This window comes from Aquarana catesbeiana, linkage group LG04 (assembly GCF_042186555.1).
Source record: "Aquarana catesbeiana isolate 2022-GZ linkage group LG04, ASM4218655v1, whole genome shotgun sequence".
NCBI lineage: Eukaryota > Metazoa > Chordata > Amphibia > Anura > Ranidae > Aquarana > Aquarana catesbeiana.
Genome location: NC_133327.1, coordinates 584428904 through 584446671, shown reverse-complemented (window position 1 = coordinate 584446671; position 17768 = coordinate 584428904). Strand labels below are relative to the sequence as shown.

The 17768-nt window shown below is 41.0% G+C and overlaps 1 long non-coding RNA gene across 3 annotated transcripts in view; it reads right to left on the bottom strand.

Annotated features, from left to right (window-relative positions):
- Positions 1–12745: 12745 nt before the first annotated feature.
- Positions 12746–17768, bottom strand: part of LOC141140698 (uncharacterized) — a 117946-nt gene continuing 112923 nt past the window's right edge. For all 3 annotated transcript variants that reach the window (XR_012243987.1, XR_012243986.1, XR_012243988.1), the window contains one exon: positions 12746–13265. This is a non-coding gene — a long non-coding RNA (uncharacterized lncRNA). The remainder of the gene's footprint in view (positions 13266–17768) is intronic.

Here is a 17768-nt window from a genome sequence, read left to right as displayed (position 1 = left end):
CCAACATGCTGGTTGTACCCAAGTCGATGGATGGGTACAATCAGCCTGCCCATAGATGGATGGAATCTTGGCCGGTTCACTAGGGATTTTAACCATCTATGGCCAGCTTTAGACTGGCCATAGATTATGCAATTTTCTTTCCTGTTGAAGGGGAAATGCTTGATTTCCCCATCAACACAGTGAGTGTTGATGGGGGAATCCTTCCCACTGCGCTATTGTATTCCAAGAGCAGGAGGTTTCCATGATGTCAGAATAGAACAATCACTGATGGTGGCTATAGCTATATATCAATCGACTTCAGTACAACCAGCCTGCCCATAGACGGATCGAAATTCAGCCAGTTCCAGCATTTTTCGATTTGTCTATGGTTGCCTTTAACTTGTGATTGATTCAGTATAGCTTGGTCACCCCCCTGCTCCCAGACTATTAGGCCAAAGTAATGCTGCTCTAGGCGAGTGACCGACTCTCACATGTTGTGTACTGGAACCAAGGGTGCGGCACAGCTCGCCTGTGAGATTCAGTAGCATGCAAAAATCTGGAATATTGCTGCACTCCTTGGTGTCTTTATTATAGCATTAAACTCACATCACAGGTATGACAGGAACATAAAAGGAAACGCGTTTAACGCTAAAGTCAGAGCTTACTCAAACCTCATATTGATATGAGTTTTAAGAAAGCGCTGACTTTAGTGCGAAACGCGTTACCTTTTATGTTTCTGTCATACCTGTGATGTGATTTTAATGCTATAATAAAGATACCCAGGAATTCAGCAATATTCTGGATTTTTGCATGCTACTGAATCTCTCAGACTGTTAGGGTTCTTTCACACAGGTGTTGAATTCTAAAGCAGCAGTTACTGCACATTAACGCACCTATAGTGTTACTGAGCATTTTGGACATGTTGCACAGGTGTTCAAGTTGCTGTACAAAGGTACCCCCTGTGCTCATTCATCCATGGAGGCACTCTAATACAGAAAGTGTGTTACTGGACAGATCATCAGGTGAAAACAGAGGGGAAAATGCAAATGCAGCCATCACATTTAAGATTGGCTGTGATATTTTACATGTTTGGTTTTAGGTTTAATACTGCTTTAAGACAAATTAAGGTAATTAGTTGCAATTAAATTAATAATGTTATTTGTATAACATTTCATTTTTTGGTGTCAATATTAATGTCAGCCTGGATTTATTGCCAACTTTAAAATGTAGCTGCACTTAAAACCAAGTTCCAGCACCTTCCCTCCACCATCCCCATAACAAAAGAAATGTCATCACCAACTTTCTGATTCAATACAGACCCACTTCCAATGCCTGTAACCATCAACAGCTAGCAGTATTTATGTTTATTTGATATACTGCTTGCTCCCCACCCTATACATTAAAAGTCTATTTATTGTACTTACCTATAGTATAAAAGGATGCATTTTTGTTACAAAAAATATTAGTAAAAATAAAGTCCACACATTGTTTTATTACTTTATTGAATTAGCCACGGCATTGGTCCCACTTTGAGATAAAAGCAGAATCACGTTATAATTTCCTGTAGTAAGACCTCACTTTCTGGTAGCCACAGTGGCTGCTTGAAGCAAACCTGTGCTTTTACATTGATGTTCAAATTAACAGATTTAGGCAGGCCATACATGGGTCCAATTTCAAAAGAGTTTTCTTTCGAAAATCTTATCTAAGAATTTTCGCTCGTATTTCGCACCATTAGTGGGCTGCAGCCACAGCCGATTTTCATGCAGCAATCAAATTTGAGTAATCTGACATGTTGGAAATGTTTTGAAAAAACAAACAATTTTCTAATCAATGATTGGAGAATCATGCAAGAAATGTAATCGAAAAAGAAATGTGCATGTGCAAGAAAAGAAAATTCCCGGAAAGAAAAGAAGATTCCCAGCCACGAAAATTCTTTTCTGTAGCAACATGAGTTGAAAATGAAGGATTGTTTGGACGAATTTCGAAATCAATGGTGGCACCATCGGATCACAAAACGCACACATTTTCAGATTTTTCAAAAGAAAATTCTTTTGAAATTCGACCCATGTATGGCCAGCCTTACCTTACTGGTGGCGCCAGCAAACACTTAGACCAGTGTTTCTCAACGTCAGTCCTCAAGGCGCCCCAACAGGTCATGTTTTGAGGCTTACCATTATTTTGAACAGGTGATTTGATCACTTTCAATGTCTTAGTAATTACCACAGGTGTTTCATCTGAGGGAAATCCTGAAAACATGACCTGTTGGGGTGCCTTGAGGACTGGAGTTGAGAAACACTGACTTAGACCACGTACACACGAGCGGACTTTTCGGCAACAAAAGTCCGACGGCCATTCTGGTGGACTTTCGTCAGACTTTTGACGGATTTTCGACAGACTTTTGAACGAATGGATTTGCCTACACACGATCACACCAAATTCTGACGGATTCGTACGAGATGATGTACGATTGCACTAAAATAAGGAAGTTCATAGCCAGTAGCCAATAGCTGCCCTAGCATAGGTTTTCGTCCGTCGGACTAGCTAACAGACGAGCGGATTTTTCGACCGGACTCGAGTCCGTTGGAAAGATTTGAAGCATGTTTCAAATCTAAATTCCGTCAGATTTTCGACTGGAAAAGTCTGCTGAAGGTCCGATGAAGCCCACACACGATCGGACTGTCCACCGGACTCGGTCCGTCGGACAAGTCCGGTCGAAAAGTCCGCCCGTGTGTACGCGGCATTATACTTACCTTCCTTTTCTCATCTGACTTTTTGTTGGACCACCAAGAGCAAAGAGAGTTTGCCCTGTGTAAGCTCCAAATCACAAGCTTACACAGGGCTGAGGAATTTCCCTCTTCCCCATGTACTGGGAATCTGAGAAGTCAATCACCAATCACCATGCTATCCATACCCAGATGTACAGGATACATTTCTGCACTTCCACTAGCTGAACAGAGCAGTGGTAGAGTGAATGGAAGGTACTGCACGTATAAACTGATAGTGGCCAATCAATAACGTGAACTTATTGCTTTGACCCAACTAAATAAGGCACAGGTTCACTTTAAGCCCTGTGAAGATGGTAGGCAAATACATATAGTATAAACCCCAGTATAGTTTGTTATTTTTAATTTGTTTTCTTTTTGTAACTGATTGGTGTATCTAATATAATTGAAAAAATCCAGCAGAGCAAAGTGGATGTTGTTTTACAAGTCCAAAGGTGCCGCAGGCAAAATAAAGGGATTCATTGCAGGTGAAGCTGATCAGGCAATAGGCTCAATTCCCAAAGTTTTACACAAGGATATGTATATAAATCTTAACTTTTAGCCATGTAACTGTCATTTTCAACTTTCATTGGACTCAACTGAAATTAATAGCTTTTTTGAAAATAAGGATCCTCCTTATCCTGGTAATTTAGCTTTGGGAATTGAAACTACAGTATATAATAAATAAGCATTCTACAAATATAAGCATAAAGGTAGAATGACTTTTGCATATTGGATTGAAATCCACTAAATATTTGGTAATGAATTCAATGGGATTCTGACTATAGACACAACCATTGATTCACAGAATTCAGACTGAATTTTGCGAATCCAATTTTGATTACTCTATTTGGAACTGCAGAAAGCAATGCATGGTGGTACTTAAAGAGGAACTGCGGCCTGCTCACATAATTTGTCATAAAAACATCTTTAGCCATTCTGAAGCTTCTCTCCAACCACTTTGCATATTATTTTACATATACTGTGATTCTGCACTTGCCAAATATGCTGCAGAAATCTCCCTCCACTGAGTCCGGCTGCAACCATTTTAACTGTGGGCAGCTGAAGCTGCTGCCAGTTCACTTCCAGGATTTACACAGACACACAGAGGCACACCTCCAGCTCTGTACCTCTCATTGGCCCTCTTATGACTCATCCCCCTTCCCTTCTTGGTAAACTCTGACAAGAGTGAGAGAGCTGTGCATGATGTCATAAGCCTCAACAACAGCTCAGCCGGGGAGATCGCTGTTCTAATGGTTAGTACAGTGGCGCTGGGTTGCATGAAAAAAAACTGTTAATGTGTACCAGGCTTTAACCACTTCAGCCCCGGACCATTATGCTGCCTAAGGACCAGAGGACTTTTTCCAATTTGGCACTGCGTTGCTTTAACTGCTAATTGCGCACTCATACAATGCTGTACCCAAACGAAATTTGCGTCCTTTTCTTCCCACAAATAGAGCTTTCTTTTGATGGTATTTGATCACCTCTGCCGTTTTTATTTTTTGTGCTATAAACGGAAAAAGACTGAAAATTTTGAAAAAAATGATATTTTCTACTGTTTGTTATAAAAAAAATCCAATAAACTCAATTTTAGTCATACATTTAGGCCAAAATGTATTCGGTCACATGTCTTTGGTAAAAAAAATGTCAATAAGCGTATATTTATTGGTTTGCGCAAAAGTTATAGCGTCTACAAACTAGGGTACATTTTCTGGAATTTACACAGCTTTTAGTTTATGACTGCCTATCTCATTTCTTGAGGTGCTAAAATGGCAGAGCCGTACAAAACCCCCCCAAATGACCCCATTTTGGAAAGTAGACACCCCAAGGAAATTGCTGAGAGGCATGTTGAACCCATTGAATATTTTTTTTTGTCCCAAGTGATTGAATAATGACAACAACAAAAAAATATTTACAAAAAGTTGTCACTAAATGATATATTGCTCACACAGGCCATGGGCCCATGTGGAATTGCACCCCAAAATACATTCAGCTGCTTCTCCTGAGTACGGGGATACCACATGTGTGGGACTTTTTGGGAGCCTAGCTGCGTACGGGGCCCCGAAAACCAATCACTGCCTTCAGGATTTCTAAGGGTGTAAATTTTTGATTTCACTCTTCACTGCCTATCACAGTTTCGGAGGCCATAAAATGTCCAGATGGCACAAACCCCCCCCCCAAATGACCCCATTTTGGAAAGTAGACACCCCAAGCTATTTGCTGAGAGGTATGGTGAGTATTTTGCAGCTCTCATTTGTTTTTGAAAATGAAGAAAGACAAGAAAAAACATTTTTTTTTCTTTTTTCAATTTTCAAAACTTTGTGACAAAAAGTGAGGTCTGCAAAATACTCACTATACCTCTCAGCAAATAGCTTGGGGTGTCTACTTTCCAAAATGGGGTCATTTGGGGGGGTTTGTGCCACCTGGGCATTCCATGGTCTCCGAAACTGTGATAGGCAGTGAAGAGTGAAATCAAAAATTTACGCCCTTAGAAAGCCTGAAGGCGGTGCTTGGTTTTCAGGGTCCCGTACGTGGCTAGGCTCCCAAAAAGTCTCACACGTGGTATCCCCGTACTCAGGAGAAGCAACAGAATGTATTTTGGGGTGTAATTTCACATATTCCCATGGCATGTTTGAGCAATATATCATTTAGTGACAACTTTGTGCAAAAAAAAAAAAAAAAATTTGTCTCTTTCCCGCAACTTGTGTCACAATATAAAATATTCCATGGACTCGACATGACTCTCAGCAAATAGCTTGGGGTGTCTACTTTCCAAAATGGGGTCATTTGGGGGGGTTTTGAACAGTTCTGGCATTTTATGCACATTTAGAAGCTTATGTCACACATCACCCACTCTTCTAACCACTTGAAGACAAAGCCCTTTCTGACACTTTCTGTTTACATGAAAAAATTATTTTTTTTTGCAAGAAAATTACTTTGAACCCCCAAACATTATATATTTTTTTAAAGCAAATGCCCTACAGATTAAAATGGCGGGTGTTTCATTTTTTTTTTTCACACAGTATTTGCGCAGCGATTTTTCAAACGCATTTTTTGGGGAAAAAACACACTTTTTTAAATTTTAATGCACTAAAACACACTATATTGCCCAAATGTTTGATGAAATAAAAAAGATGATCTTAGGCCGAGTACATGGATACCAAACATGACATGCTTTAAAATTGCGCACAAACGTGCAGTGGCGACAAACTAAATACATTTTTAAAAGCCTTTAAAAGCCTTTACAGGTTACCACTTTAGATTTACAGAGGAGGTCTACTGCTAAAATTACTGCCCTCGATCTGACCTTCGTGGTGACACCTCACATGCATGGTGCAATTGCTGTTTACATTTGACGCCAGACCAATGCTTGCGTTCGCCTTTGCGCGAGAGCAGGGGGGGACAGGGGTGATTTTTTTTTTTTTTTTTTCTTTATTATTTTTTTGCTTTTTTATCTTATTTTTAAACTGTTCCTTTCATTTTTTTTTTTTAATCATTTTTATTGTTATCTCAGGGAATGTAAATAACCCCTATGGTAGCAATAGGTAGTGACAGGTACTCTTTTTTGAAAAAATTGGGGTCTATTAGACCCTAGATCTCTCCTCTGCCATCAAAGCATCTGACCACACCAAGATTGGTGTGATAAAATGCTTTCCCAATTTCCCAATGGCGCTGTTTACATCCGGTGAAATCTAAGTCATGAAATGCTCTTAGCTTCCTGTTTCTTAGGCCATAGAGATGTTTGGAGCCACTCTGGTCTCTGATCAGCTCTATGGTCAGCTGGCTAAATCACCGGCTGCATTCCCAGGTTCCCTGTTGAGACAGGAGAGCCAGAGAAAAACACAGAAGACGGTGGGGGGGGCATTCCCTCCCACTGCTTGTAAAAGCAGTCTAGAGGCTAATTAGCCGCTAGGATTGCTTTTACATGAAAGCCGACCGCTGGCTGAAAAGAATGATACCAAGATGATACCTAAACCTGCAGGCATCATTCTGGTATAACCACTCAAAGTCGTGAATGGCGTACCTGAAGACAAAAAATGGTTAACAATAAAACACAGTAAACGGTAAAGTATAAAAAATTGCATACCTGAAAAGCAAACATGATAAAACATAATAACAATAAAACATTGCAGAATAGAATACAGTAAAAAAGAGCAGAACAATAGAGAGAGAATAAAGAGAGAGAGAACAATAAAATGACAACTATTTTTTTTTATTGTATATAGTTTTTTTTTTTTTTTTTTTTACACTTTTTTTTGTAACTAACTTTTATAACTGTAACCGGTTCCAGGTTCAGGTCTCTCAAAATGCGATGGCATCTTGGGAGACCCTGTGAAAGTGCGCCTAGTCTGTGCAATGCTGTACCCTACGCTAATACTCAACTAGTGTATGGTAGCGTTCAAAACATTCACCAATGCAAAGACCAGGATTGTCAGGACAGGAGGGACAATAATAGCGGGTGTCACGCCTATATCCGCGCTTGCTGCAGACACAACATGTTTTTGGGGGGTTCGTTGGGTAGGGGTACTCGGGAGGACATAAAGAAAATGCCTCTCATGCAGCCGACTGCATTTGGTTGGGGATGTGAATGGGGGAAGTACGGGCGCTGCAGAAGTGGTGGGTTCCCAATTAGGATTGGCGAATGCAGCAGGAAGGGCATTATGGGCACGACGGGCCTGTGTTTGTCTTCTTGGTGGCAGCGGGACACTACTTGTGCTTGCCACCTCACCAGCTTGAACTGCACTTATGGGACTCGCCACGTCACCAAGTGTTACTGCAGTGCTGGTTTGACTATGACCGGGGTGTACTAGGCCACTGGCGCTTGCCAGTTCACCAAAATGCTACCAAAAAAACTGTTAGCGATCGCAGGGATCAGGCCTGACTCTGCGAACGCTGCAGTTATGCGTTTAGTGTTTTGCAAGTGACAGTGATCGATCGATACTGCACTTGGGTGGGCTGGGCCGGACGGAGGGGCAAAACGCAGGTGCTAGCAGGTATCTGGGCTGAGCCCACTAACACTGCGTTTTTGGGAACCCTAAACTGCTGGGGACGCTAGTATAGATCTGATCGGATCAGATATTGATCCGATCAGATACTATACCACTAAGGGAGGTGTACGGTGCATGCGTGGGTGTTAGCGGTACTGGCGCTAACCTGACGCTGCCTGGAGCTGGTGCTTGCCAGTTCACCAAAATGCTACCAAAAAAACTGTTAGCGATCGCAGGGATCAGGCCTGACTCTGCGAACGCTGCAGTTATGCGTTTAGTGTTTTGTAAGTGACAGTGATCGATCGATACTGCACTTGGGTGGGCTGGGCCGGGCGTAGGGGCAAAACACAAGTGCTAGCAGGTATCTGGGCTGATCCCGCTAACACTGCGTTTTTGGGAACCCTAAACTGCTGGGGACGCTAGTATAGATCTGATCGGATCAGATATTGATCCGTTCAGATACTATACCACTAAGGGAGGCGTATGCTGCGTGCGTGGGTGTTAGCGGTACTGGCGCTAATCTGACGCTGCCTGGGGCGAGACATATCACCGCCGGGCGATAAGGGGGCTAAACCTTTATTCGGTAATAAACGGCGGGTGCCCTGACACTATAAAAAATAAACGAACTAACCAGAGTCACCCGTAACAGTTATACGCTGATCAGTGGTGAAAGGGTTAACTAGGGGGCAATCAAGGGGTTAAAACATTTATTAGGTAGTATATGGGGGTCCCTGTCGCTATAAAACGCTGACAGCGAACCTAAATATTTACGTCCCTAACTAGCGTCACCAGCGACACTAATACAGCGATCAGAAAAATGATTGCTTAGCGACACTGGCGACGGGGGGTGATCAAGGGGTTAAAACTTTATTAGGGGGGTTAGGGGGTACCCTAGACCTAAAGGGGGCTAACACTAACTGCCCTACCACACTAACTGTCACAAACTGACACCAATGCAGTAATCAGAAAAAAAAAAAAAAAAACTGCTTGGTGTCAGTGTGACGGGGGGGGTGATCGGGGGGGGGGTTGGGGGGTAAAGGGGGGTGTTTTGTGTGCCTGGCATGTTCTACTGTGTGTGTGTGTTTGGTGCACTCACATTGCAGTCTTCTCTCCTCGGCGCCGGAACGGAAAATACAGAGCCGAGGAGAGATGACATAATTTCCTTTGCTGCTGTTTAGCATATAGCAGCAGAGGAATGATCTGATTGGCCGGCGGCGATCACGAGGGGTGGGCCACGAACGGATGGTCTCCCCCTCACCTCCGATCGCCGCTGGTCAAAAGCGGACCGCCTCGGGTACGTGATTCTGCCTGCCCGTGCCGCCTTGCCGACGTACATCGGCGTGAGGCGGTCCTTAAGTGGTTAAGGGCCGGACACAAGGGCCAAATATCAAGCGGCATTGGCCCATTCAATAGAAACCGGCCAACATTTGACCCACATGTACAGCAGCTGGTTCAACAAAACCAGTCGTTCAGCCGGCTTCTGTCAAAGGCGCATTATTGAAAAAAGTCTGCCGATTGGCATCCGATCAAAACTCTTAGCCAATGGATGAGAGAACTGACCAGTGTGTTCTGGCAGGGTGGCCTGTCAGAACACAATAGCTCAGTGGGGGGAGATCGCTGTACTAACATCAGACAGCGGCTCCTGCCGAACTCTTCAGTTTTTTTCGTTCAGCCCTCTGGGTTGAATAAAAAGAAACGAATAGTGTGTGCAAGGCTTTAGGAATAGACTTCACATATCTTCTGTTTCCAGTGAAGAGGTGTACATTCCCCACATTCCCCCAAAAATGGCTTGGGTCTAAATATAAAACCATTTTTTACCTATTAGTATTATCTTCGACCATGGTCGTAAACCTAAACATTGAACAAAGAAACCTTCAAGAATATGACATTGGTTTGGTCAGAATCAAAGGTTTCCTATATGGAATTCAGAACTTAGAACTGCTAAGCTAACAATGTTTATCATATGCCAGTGCACTCATTTGGCCGCATAGGTGAGCATACACTTCCGGTTGACAAATCAAGTAAACTTTTTGGTTATTTTTGTTTTTATTTACAAGCTGATCATCATTGGACTGTGGCACAAGCCCCACTGACCAAGCCCTGACCTTCCAAAGAAAACTGCTGTGTAGGCAGATATTGTAGCTCAGTGTCGATAAACAGGTGCTATTCTTCTATCAAGGCACGTGAGGTCAATTCTTAATACAACAAGTAAACAATAGAAGTCAGTTTCCTTTTCAGTCTCTTTCATGACCACCCAGCAGGAAGAAATCACTAGAAGATTTTTTTTTTCTTTTTTTACACAGTGCCAACACGCTGTTTAATCTGCCTTCCTAATGCAGGTGTGCTCCTTGACTACAAATGTTTCACTTGAGTTGGGTGAACAATTAATTTTCTGCATTGTTGAAATGTGTTCCCTATTCAACATACCAAAAGCTAACTCTGACATAAGAGCACTGCTCTTGGCTCTCTTTTTTTGCCAAAATCAACAATGAATTGATATTCAAAATACCTTAATGCATCAAAATCCAGTTTTCAGTTTTGAATATCAGTTTTAATATTGTATTATTAGTCATTTGTAGTCTCAATTATATATAAAATGCTTTACCAAAATAGTTAATTGGTAGAGAAATCAGACAGAGAATATCTGTAAATTTTAAATTAACTAAACAGTTGTGAAGTTAGAATTAATAATGCAAAACAGGTTCTGGATGGCAAAGAGCATGCATACCCTGCAGAATAATATAAAACAGATTATGAAAGCTGTACAGCAATGCCTCTGTGGCTCAGTTGGGGAAACATGTGGCTGCATAGCATTGTCCATAACAACGGAGAGTTAGGCTCCATGCACACTGAAGCTCATAAACGGCCGTTTTTGGGAGTTTGGGCGTTTTTTTTTAACAGACCATAAACTCCCCTCTATGTCTTCCTATGTGTCCATGCACACGTGGACGTTTTTGTATGTTTATCAGCAGTGGAGTTAAGGGCTGTTTTCTGAACGCCATAAAATTGCGTTCAGGAGTCGTTTTTCTGACCATAAAAAGCGCCAAATGCTCATAAACGCTCAAAAACGTGGCTCACCAGCATTTCTTAACGTTTTTGATCCATTAAAAAAAAGTTAAAAATTAAAAACGCTAAAAACGCTAACGCGGAAAACTCTAAGAAACGCTAATAAATGCTATTGCAAAAACGTTAAAAAACATTGAAAGACTTACTGCAAAGCTAACATTATTTTAACGCCAGTGTGCATGGAACCTTCAACTGAGAATCACAAATTCACTAAAACAGTTTAGAGCATAAACAGCTTTTCAGCTTAGTACAGGGTAGCTCTGGTGAACAGCTTAAGGGGCCCAAGGCTCAAGGACAAATGGCTACCCCACCTGAACTGCAGTACTCTAGTAGCAGTTGGAGATAAGGTTCTCCACAGTAGCTGAGTCTTCTGGAGATTCTGCGTGCTTCTAAGCTCCAACCTGGTATGCTGCAGACTACTTGTCCAGCTACCTCTGTTTCATCAGGTGTGGCCTCTCTAAGCTGCCAAGAGAGGGAAGCTCGGGAGTGGCACTTTCCTGGGCTTGGGGAGGGAATTATGAGAAACGTAGTGAAAGAGTCCTGCAACTGTATGAGAGCATGAGAAAATGAGCACTGTGCTACAGTGCCATAATATTTAGCAGTGAACACCAAATATAAAATTATTTTTTTTTCACTTTTGGACTTGCATGAAAGTGCTTTTCCTTAACATACAGCAGGAAAAAAGGTAGTTTTGCACTAATTTTAATGTTTTTCCTTGTTGCATTGACATGCATTTTTGGACATTTACTTTTTTGTTATTTAAACATTTTAATGATTTACATATTTTTGGCCAGACCAAAAATGCACGGAATTGCTTTTTTATATAGTGCATGTAGGCAGGTACAGTCTGCTGTCTCCTCTGCAGGTGGCACTCAACTGCAGTGACAATGCAGGAGGAGAGGAAGTATTGAGGAACAGGGTTCCTCTATGGTTTCCTGAGTCACTGGGGCAGCGATCCAATTGGATGCTAGCCAGTGCCACCCATGTGACTCTGGTGGCCATCTTAGGTGGGACAGAGCCTGTTTAAGAACTTGGCCCCTGGGTTTAACATGGAAGGAAAAGGTACCCCGTCAGTTAAGGACATTACTAGTGGTAAGGAAAAGTTACTGATGAGGAGGAAAAGCGTAGGGCCGCATCTCTCGGGATACCTTCTTAATTGGGCATGAGATGGCCAGACCGCATTCTGCCCCCTCACAACAGACTCTGTTGGTTCGGCTAGAAACTTCTTCACATTATTGGAAACTGTACATGTACCTAGTTGGGTAGCTGTGGTTATTGTGAACTGTTGCAACATGCGCTGCACAATTTTTTTACTTTACCTTTTCCACCCTTTTTCACTCCAATATGTACAATAATTCACATACTGACCAGTATTGAGAGTCCAACTTCTTTGTGGCTTTGTGATACAAGGCTAGATACTTTAGATCCTAATAAACTGGACAGTGTTCAAACTATAATTTATGTTATATATCCCATGCTAATCATTGCTAGAATCATTACAAATCAGCAATAAAAACCACACATGATGCTCGGTGATAGTTCCAAATGGTACCTACTCCGCATCCAAGGTTTTTATTCATATGTAGCAAGTACTTAGAGATAAGCATTGGTGCTTACCAGCTGTCCCGTGCTGTTGCTGTATTACTGTGGGATCAGCTCCTAATGTTTTGGGGTTTTTTTGCTTTTTTTTTTGCAAATATGTACAGTAAATGTTAATAGCAGTCCCACTCTTTATGATTGGGTGAATGCAAATGCTTCAATAGCAACACAAAAAATGGGGTCCCTCCCTTAAACCATTCCAGCACTTGTCTGCTCTATGTTGTTACATACCATTGGTGTTCCAAGAAGTGGCCTTCCCCTGCACAGTTGGGTTGCTTTCTTATTCAATTCAATACAATCAAAAAAAACAAAAACATTGTTTTACAAAAAAATTATTTTATTAAATACAAAACCAACACCCTCACCTCATTTCCACAGTTCACTGGTTACAGCTTTAGAATAAATAGATTCCCACACTCTATTTATAGGACCTTTACTTGAAAAACTGAACCTTTTAACAAATTTAAAGTCTGCTTAATACATTTCTGACATATCATAATATATAGCAACAGTAACATTTCCCAAAAAATTGTATCTTTAATCAACAAAAAGCAGTCCTTGAGCTCCACTTATGTGACTTTGCTTGGACTGAGATAATGTCATCGGATTGCTGCATGCAAGAGGATGTATTTTTCCAGTCTCTTCTCCCACTGATCAGATTGCAATATTATAACTTTGTAGCAGGGCACAAGATAAAAAGCTACACCAGAGGCTGATCTGTTTCAGGACTGCCCAGGAACATTTACATGACTGGTTTGTCTCTGAGCCCACATCTTAGTCCATCTTAGTAGATGCTGACCTAAATAAGTAGATGAATAATAGATCCATCCTTCTGATGAAAAAACAGATAAAGGCGTTGTCAGGAAAAGTACTGTAAGAGAAAATAAATACATGTAAGTATTACAGTTAAACATTATTTAGCATGTATGCACTTAAAGTATTATTAAACCCTCAGTGTGATGTCACTATTTGCATGCATCCAATCACAGCACCAGGGCACTGCCAATACTATGCATGCATCCCCTGAGCATGGCACTGAGTTATAGTCCCGGAAGGGAGCAAGCACATCATGGTGGATGCAGGGAGACCCATCAAGGCAAAGGAGCCATGTAGGGTTCCCCCTTGAAATTACATACCAGACCCTTATCCCCATGCAAAAAAAGACAAGTGGGCCCCTGAATTTCAAGGGAGAACCCCATGCAGAAAAACAAGAACAAAAAAATGTGAGTTTCCCCCCTAAAATCTATAACAGACCCTTACCTGAGCATGCAGCCTGGCAGACCAGGAAAGGTAGGACAAGTTTTTATCCCCCTTTCCTAAACCATTCCAGGCCACATACCTTCAACATGGGGGCTAGCTTTCAGGAGGGAACCCCATGGCAAAGCACCTTGTTGATGAGGACAATTTTTTCATGATCCTGTCCTGGTGGTTGTTGGGATCTGTGGATGGGGGTGCTTATTTAACAATAGGGGGGCAGGCAGATACTTAGTACTCATACTCATTCACACAAAAAAGTGAAAAGTAAAAAAAAACACACAAGTCCTTTTTTAAAAAGGAAAGAATCCCACAAGCTAACCAACACTTCTGATCCTATTGCCGACTGGAGTCAACATTTATCTCCCGGGCCCCGCTGCTAGAAGTTAATGAAAGTGCATGGTCTCTTGGGTCAATGTTGCTAAAATATGATTATGTGGCCAATGGCCATGTTTGGTCAGTGATGTAATGCTAACCCTGCCCTCTTGTTTACATGGCCAGGGATTTCCAGCCAGTAAATGAATGAAGCAGGTAACATCACTGGTTGCTAAGGACACGATGGGTGCTGGCACCGTTGAAAACCAGGAAGCTGTCATATATAGTGATAGTACTGTGTATGACATTTGGCTCCCACCAAACTAGTAAAACATCTGGCATTCAATCAAACACCCAAACAGCCAAAGTTTGGTCCGAATTTGTGTTTGGACCGAACATTGGGCTCATCCCTAGAAAGAAGCAGGGGAAGAATAGTGCAATCAATCCTTTAAATAAAAGGTACCAGCTTTCCGCTGATAATTCAGATAATTAGTCTGCAATAGCAAATTAATTTTAAAAACTAAGGGCAGTTTGCACTATATCTATCTAGTTTGTACTGTATCTATCTTTGTCTCATGTCATTAATAACAAGACAAATAGCGAAAATATTTAATAATCAATCAAAAACAATTAAAGATTAGCATTAAAGGCCACACATGACCTAATCCAAAAAGAAATGCTCATTCTTTGAGCCTCACTTTGAACGACTGGGGAAGTATTATAGCACGTAAGTCCCTGCAAGTGGCAATAAGGGGTATTTTTAACATCAGAGGTGTCCGTTGTAATATACAAAGATATTCTAGCCTGTTTCAACTCTAACTTGATTAAAATCTACAGTATGTGCTGATTGTTCTTATTTCTATAAAGGGACAGAATATGTCACCATGCACGCGCATTAACATACTGTAGGTCAGCCAAATCTGAAACAAGATCACAGAGTATCACTTAAACAATGTGTTTGAGAATAGGAGAATATCTAACTGCCATCATACTAGGTGAAACATTTGCCTCTTCGCTGCCAATAAATGCAGAACTCCAACAAACAGGTAAATCAAAAATGAAGTATATATAGTATTATGAAGCTCTTTTATCTGCCAAAATGATTTGTATTTCTGTCTATCCGGTTCTGAGATTTACACAGCCCTGCTGTACAGTACAGGTCAGTAGACCTGATTTCTCTCTGCTGTGATTGAGCCCAGGTTCACACCTTCATGTTTTTGCAGCCCACCTTTGCGCTGGCACGGCAGACCAATAATTGGAATGGGCTGCTGTGCCTGCGTTTCCCGCAAAAAAAGGTGCATGCACCTTTATCAAAACGTGGCATGCAGGGAAGTCGCAGGGTAATTTTGCCCATGCAATTTCCTTGTGGTTCCCACAAATGCTAGGGTTGCCACTTCATCCCTTTAAACCCGGGTGTTCGGCAAGTAGTTAAACCCGAACACATATTAATTACACAGGTTCTGAGGCTAATTCAGTGATTCGCAAACTGTATGCTGTCTGAGATTTGCAGGTATGCGGTGGGAGTTTTGAAAAATATTTAAAATTGCTAGCGTTTTGAAACCTTAAACATATAGAAAAATTCAATGGTAAATCAATGTCGCAAAAGTTAAAAAAGTAACATATATAAAAACGCAATCTTTGTCAGTCTGTCATTCATTGGTTCCTTTCGTAACACGTGACTTGTGCGAGATCTCGGAAGAATTGGAGGACTATTTTGTAGATGCTATAACTTTTGCGCAAACCAACCGATATACATTTTTTTACCAAAAATATGTACAAGAATACATATAAACTGATGAAGAAATTAGTTTTTTTACATTTTTGTTTTTGGATATTTATTTTAGCAAAAAGTAAAAAATATTGCTTTTTTTTCAAAATTGGCTGTCTTTTTTTATTTATAGCGCAAAACATAAAAACCGCAGAGGTGATCAAATACCACCAAAAGAAAGCTCTATTTGTGGGGAAAAAAGGACATCAATTTTCTTTAGGTACAATGTCGCGCAATTGTCAGTTAAAGCGAAGCAGTGCCGTATAGCAAAAAATGGCCTGGTCATTAAGGGGCAAAATCCTTCCGGTCCTTAACTTGGTTAAAGGGATGATGCGGTAACCCTAGCAAACGCGCTGCCTTTTTACAAAATGAATGGTAGCCCCGCGCGTTTTCTCACAGCAGTGCATTTTCACTGCAGGTGGTTGTCGCTGCAATTCCTGCACCTGCAGCCACACGCATAGGTGTGAACCGAGCCTTGATGACACTCAAGCTTTGTACACACGATCAGATTTTCCGACGAGAAATGTGTGATAACAGGCTGTTGGCAGAAAATCCGACCGTGTGTATGCTTCATCAGACAATTGTTGTCGGATTTTCCATGGACAAATGTTGGATAGCAGGTTTTAAAGTTTTCCGCGGGCAAATGTCTGTTGTTGGATTTTCCGAGCATGTGTATAGAAGTCCGTCGGACAAAAATCCAAAGTACAAACACGCATGCTCGGAAGCAAGGACGAGCCAGAAGCGGTCGGTCTTGTAAACTAGCGTTTGTAATGGAGAATTCACATTCGTGATGTGGCAAATTATGAAATCTCCAAATGCAGCGTATATTCTCTTCTTCTTTAATGGGATAATAATGAAGCTGAGTTGGCTGGTGATACTGATGGACTTATTACAAACAAATTTTCAAAGGCTTTTTTTTTCTAGTGATAGCAAGAATAATATTATTATGCTTTTTTTTTATTATTTGGGCAAGTTACCACAACACCATTATCCTGTAGTTTTTAAGATCAAAGATACAACTATGTTGGTGTCCCTTGTCAATTTTACATTGTATTTTTTTAAATGTAACTGCCTACTCCCAAACTGTCATTTGATAAATCGAGACCCTACAAGAGGGAAACAAGTACCCCCCGGTACATTGGGACTTTATGGGCAAACTGGAAAACAACCGTATGTTTACCTCTCTGAACCAGCGGCCTCTCAATGTCAGACGGCCATACTCATACCCTAAGATATACTTTTTTCTGTGGCTGTACCATGAGGGTTGTTCTGTGGGGATCGCTGTGAGGGCTGTTCCGAGCCTGGACGGGGTTCATTGTTTTCTGATGGACAGACAGTGATAAATTCATTCTTCTATGAAAATCTGTTTTTAAAGTATATACATGAAAACGCTTTACATTTTGATGTTGAATATATTTTCTCTCCTACAATGCCTCTGAGGAAGGGATATTTTTCCTGAAACATGTCAGGCCAAAATGAGAAAATCAACGCTTATTGGAATTTGTAACAATTTACCATGAGCAGTGTTAGTCTTTTCATGTATTATTACAAACTGTTGCTATATGTGTCATTTCATATGTGTTTTTTAAACAAATTTGTTCAAATAAATGATATATTTTATATACAATTGTTTTCCCGTTATCCCGGGGGGTACTTGTTTCCCTCTTGTAAGGTCTCGATTTAACAAATGTTTGGGATGTTGGCAACATTTTAGTGAGAATTTTATTTAAAAATTCTCCAGGTGGTTCACCATTTATAGTCAATTTAAACTGTCATTTGAAGTAAAACACATTGCCAAGTATTATTCTCCACAATTTTTTTATTGTGCATTAAAAAAAGAAAACAAATAAAATTAGACATGCTATCTGCCAATAGAACTTAACCAAAAAGTGCATTCTATGCATCCAAAAATATAGAAAATATACCAAATCAAATTATTATTCCATCAAAAAAATAATGTCAAGGCAATAACTCCAAGGCCAATAATAAATAACACGTTATCTCCTCCGATTCCGCAACATGTCTGGATGACGAACG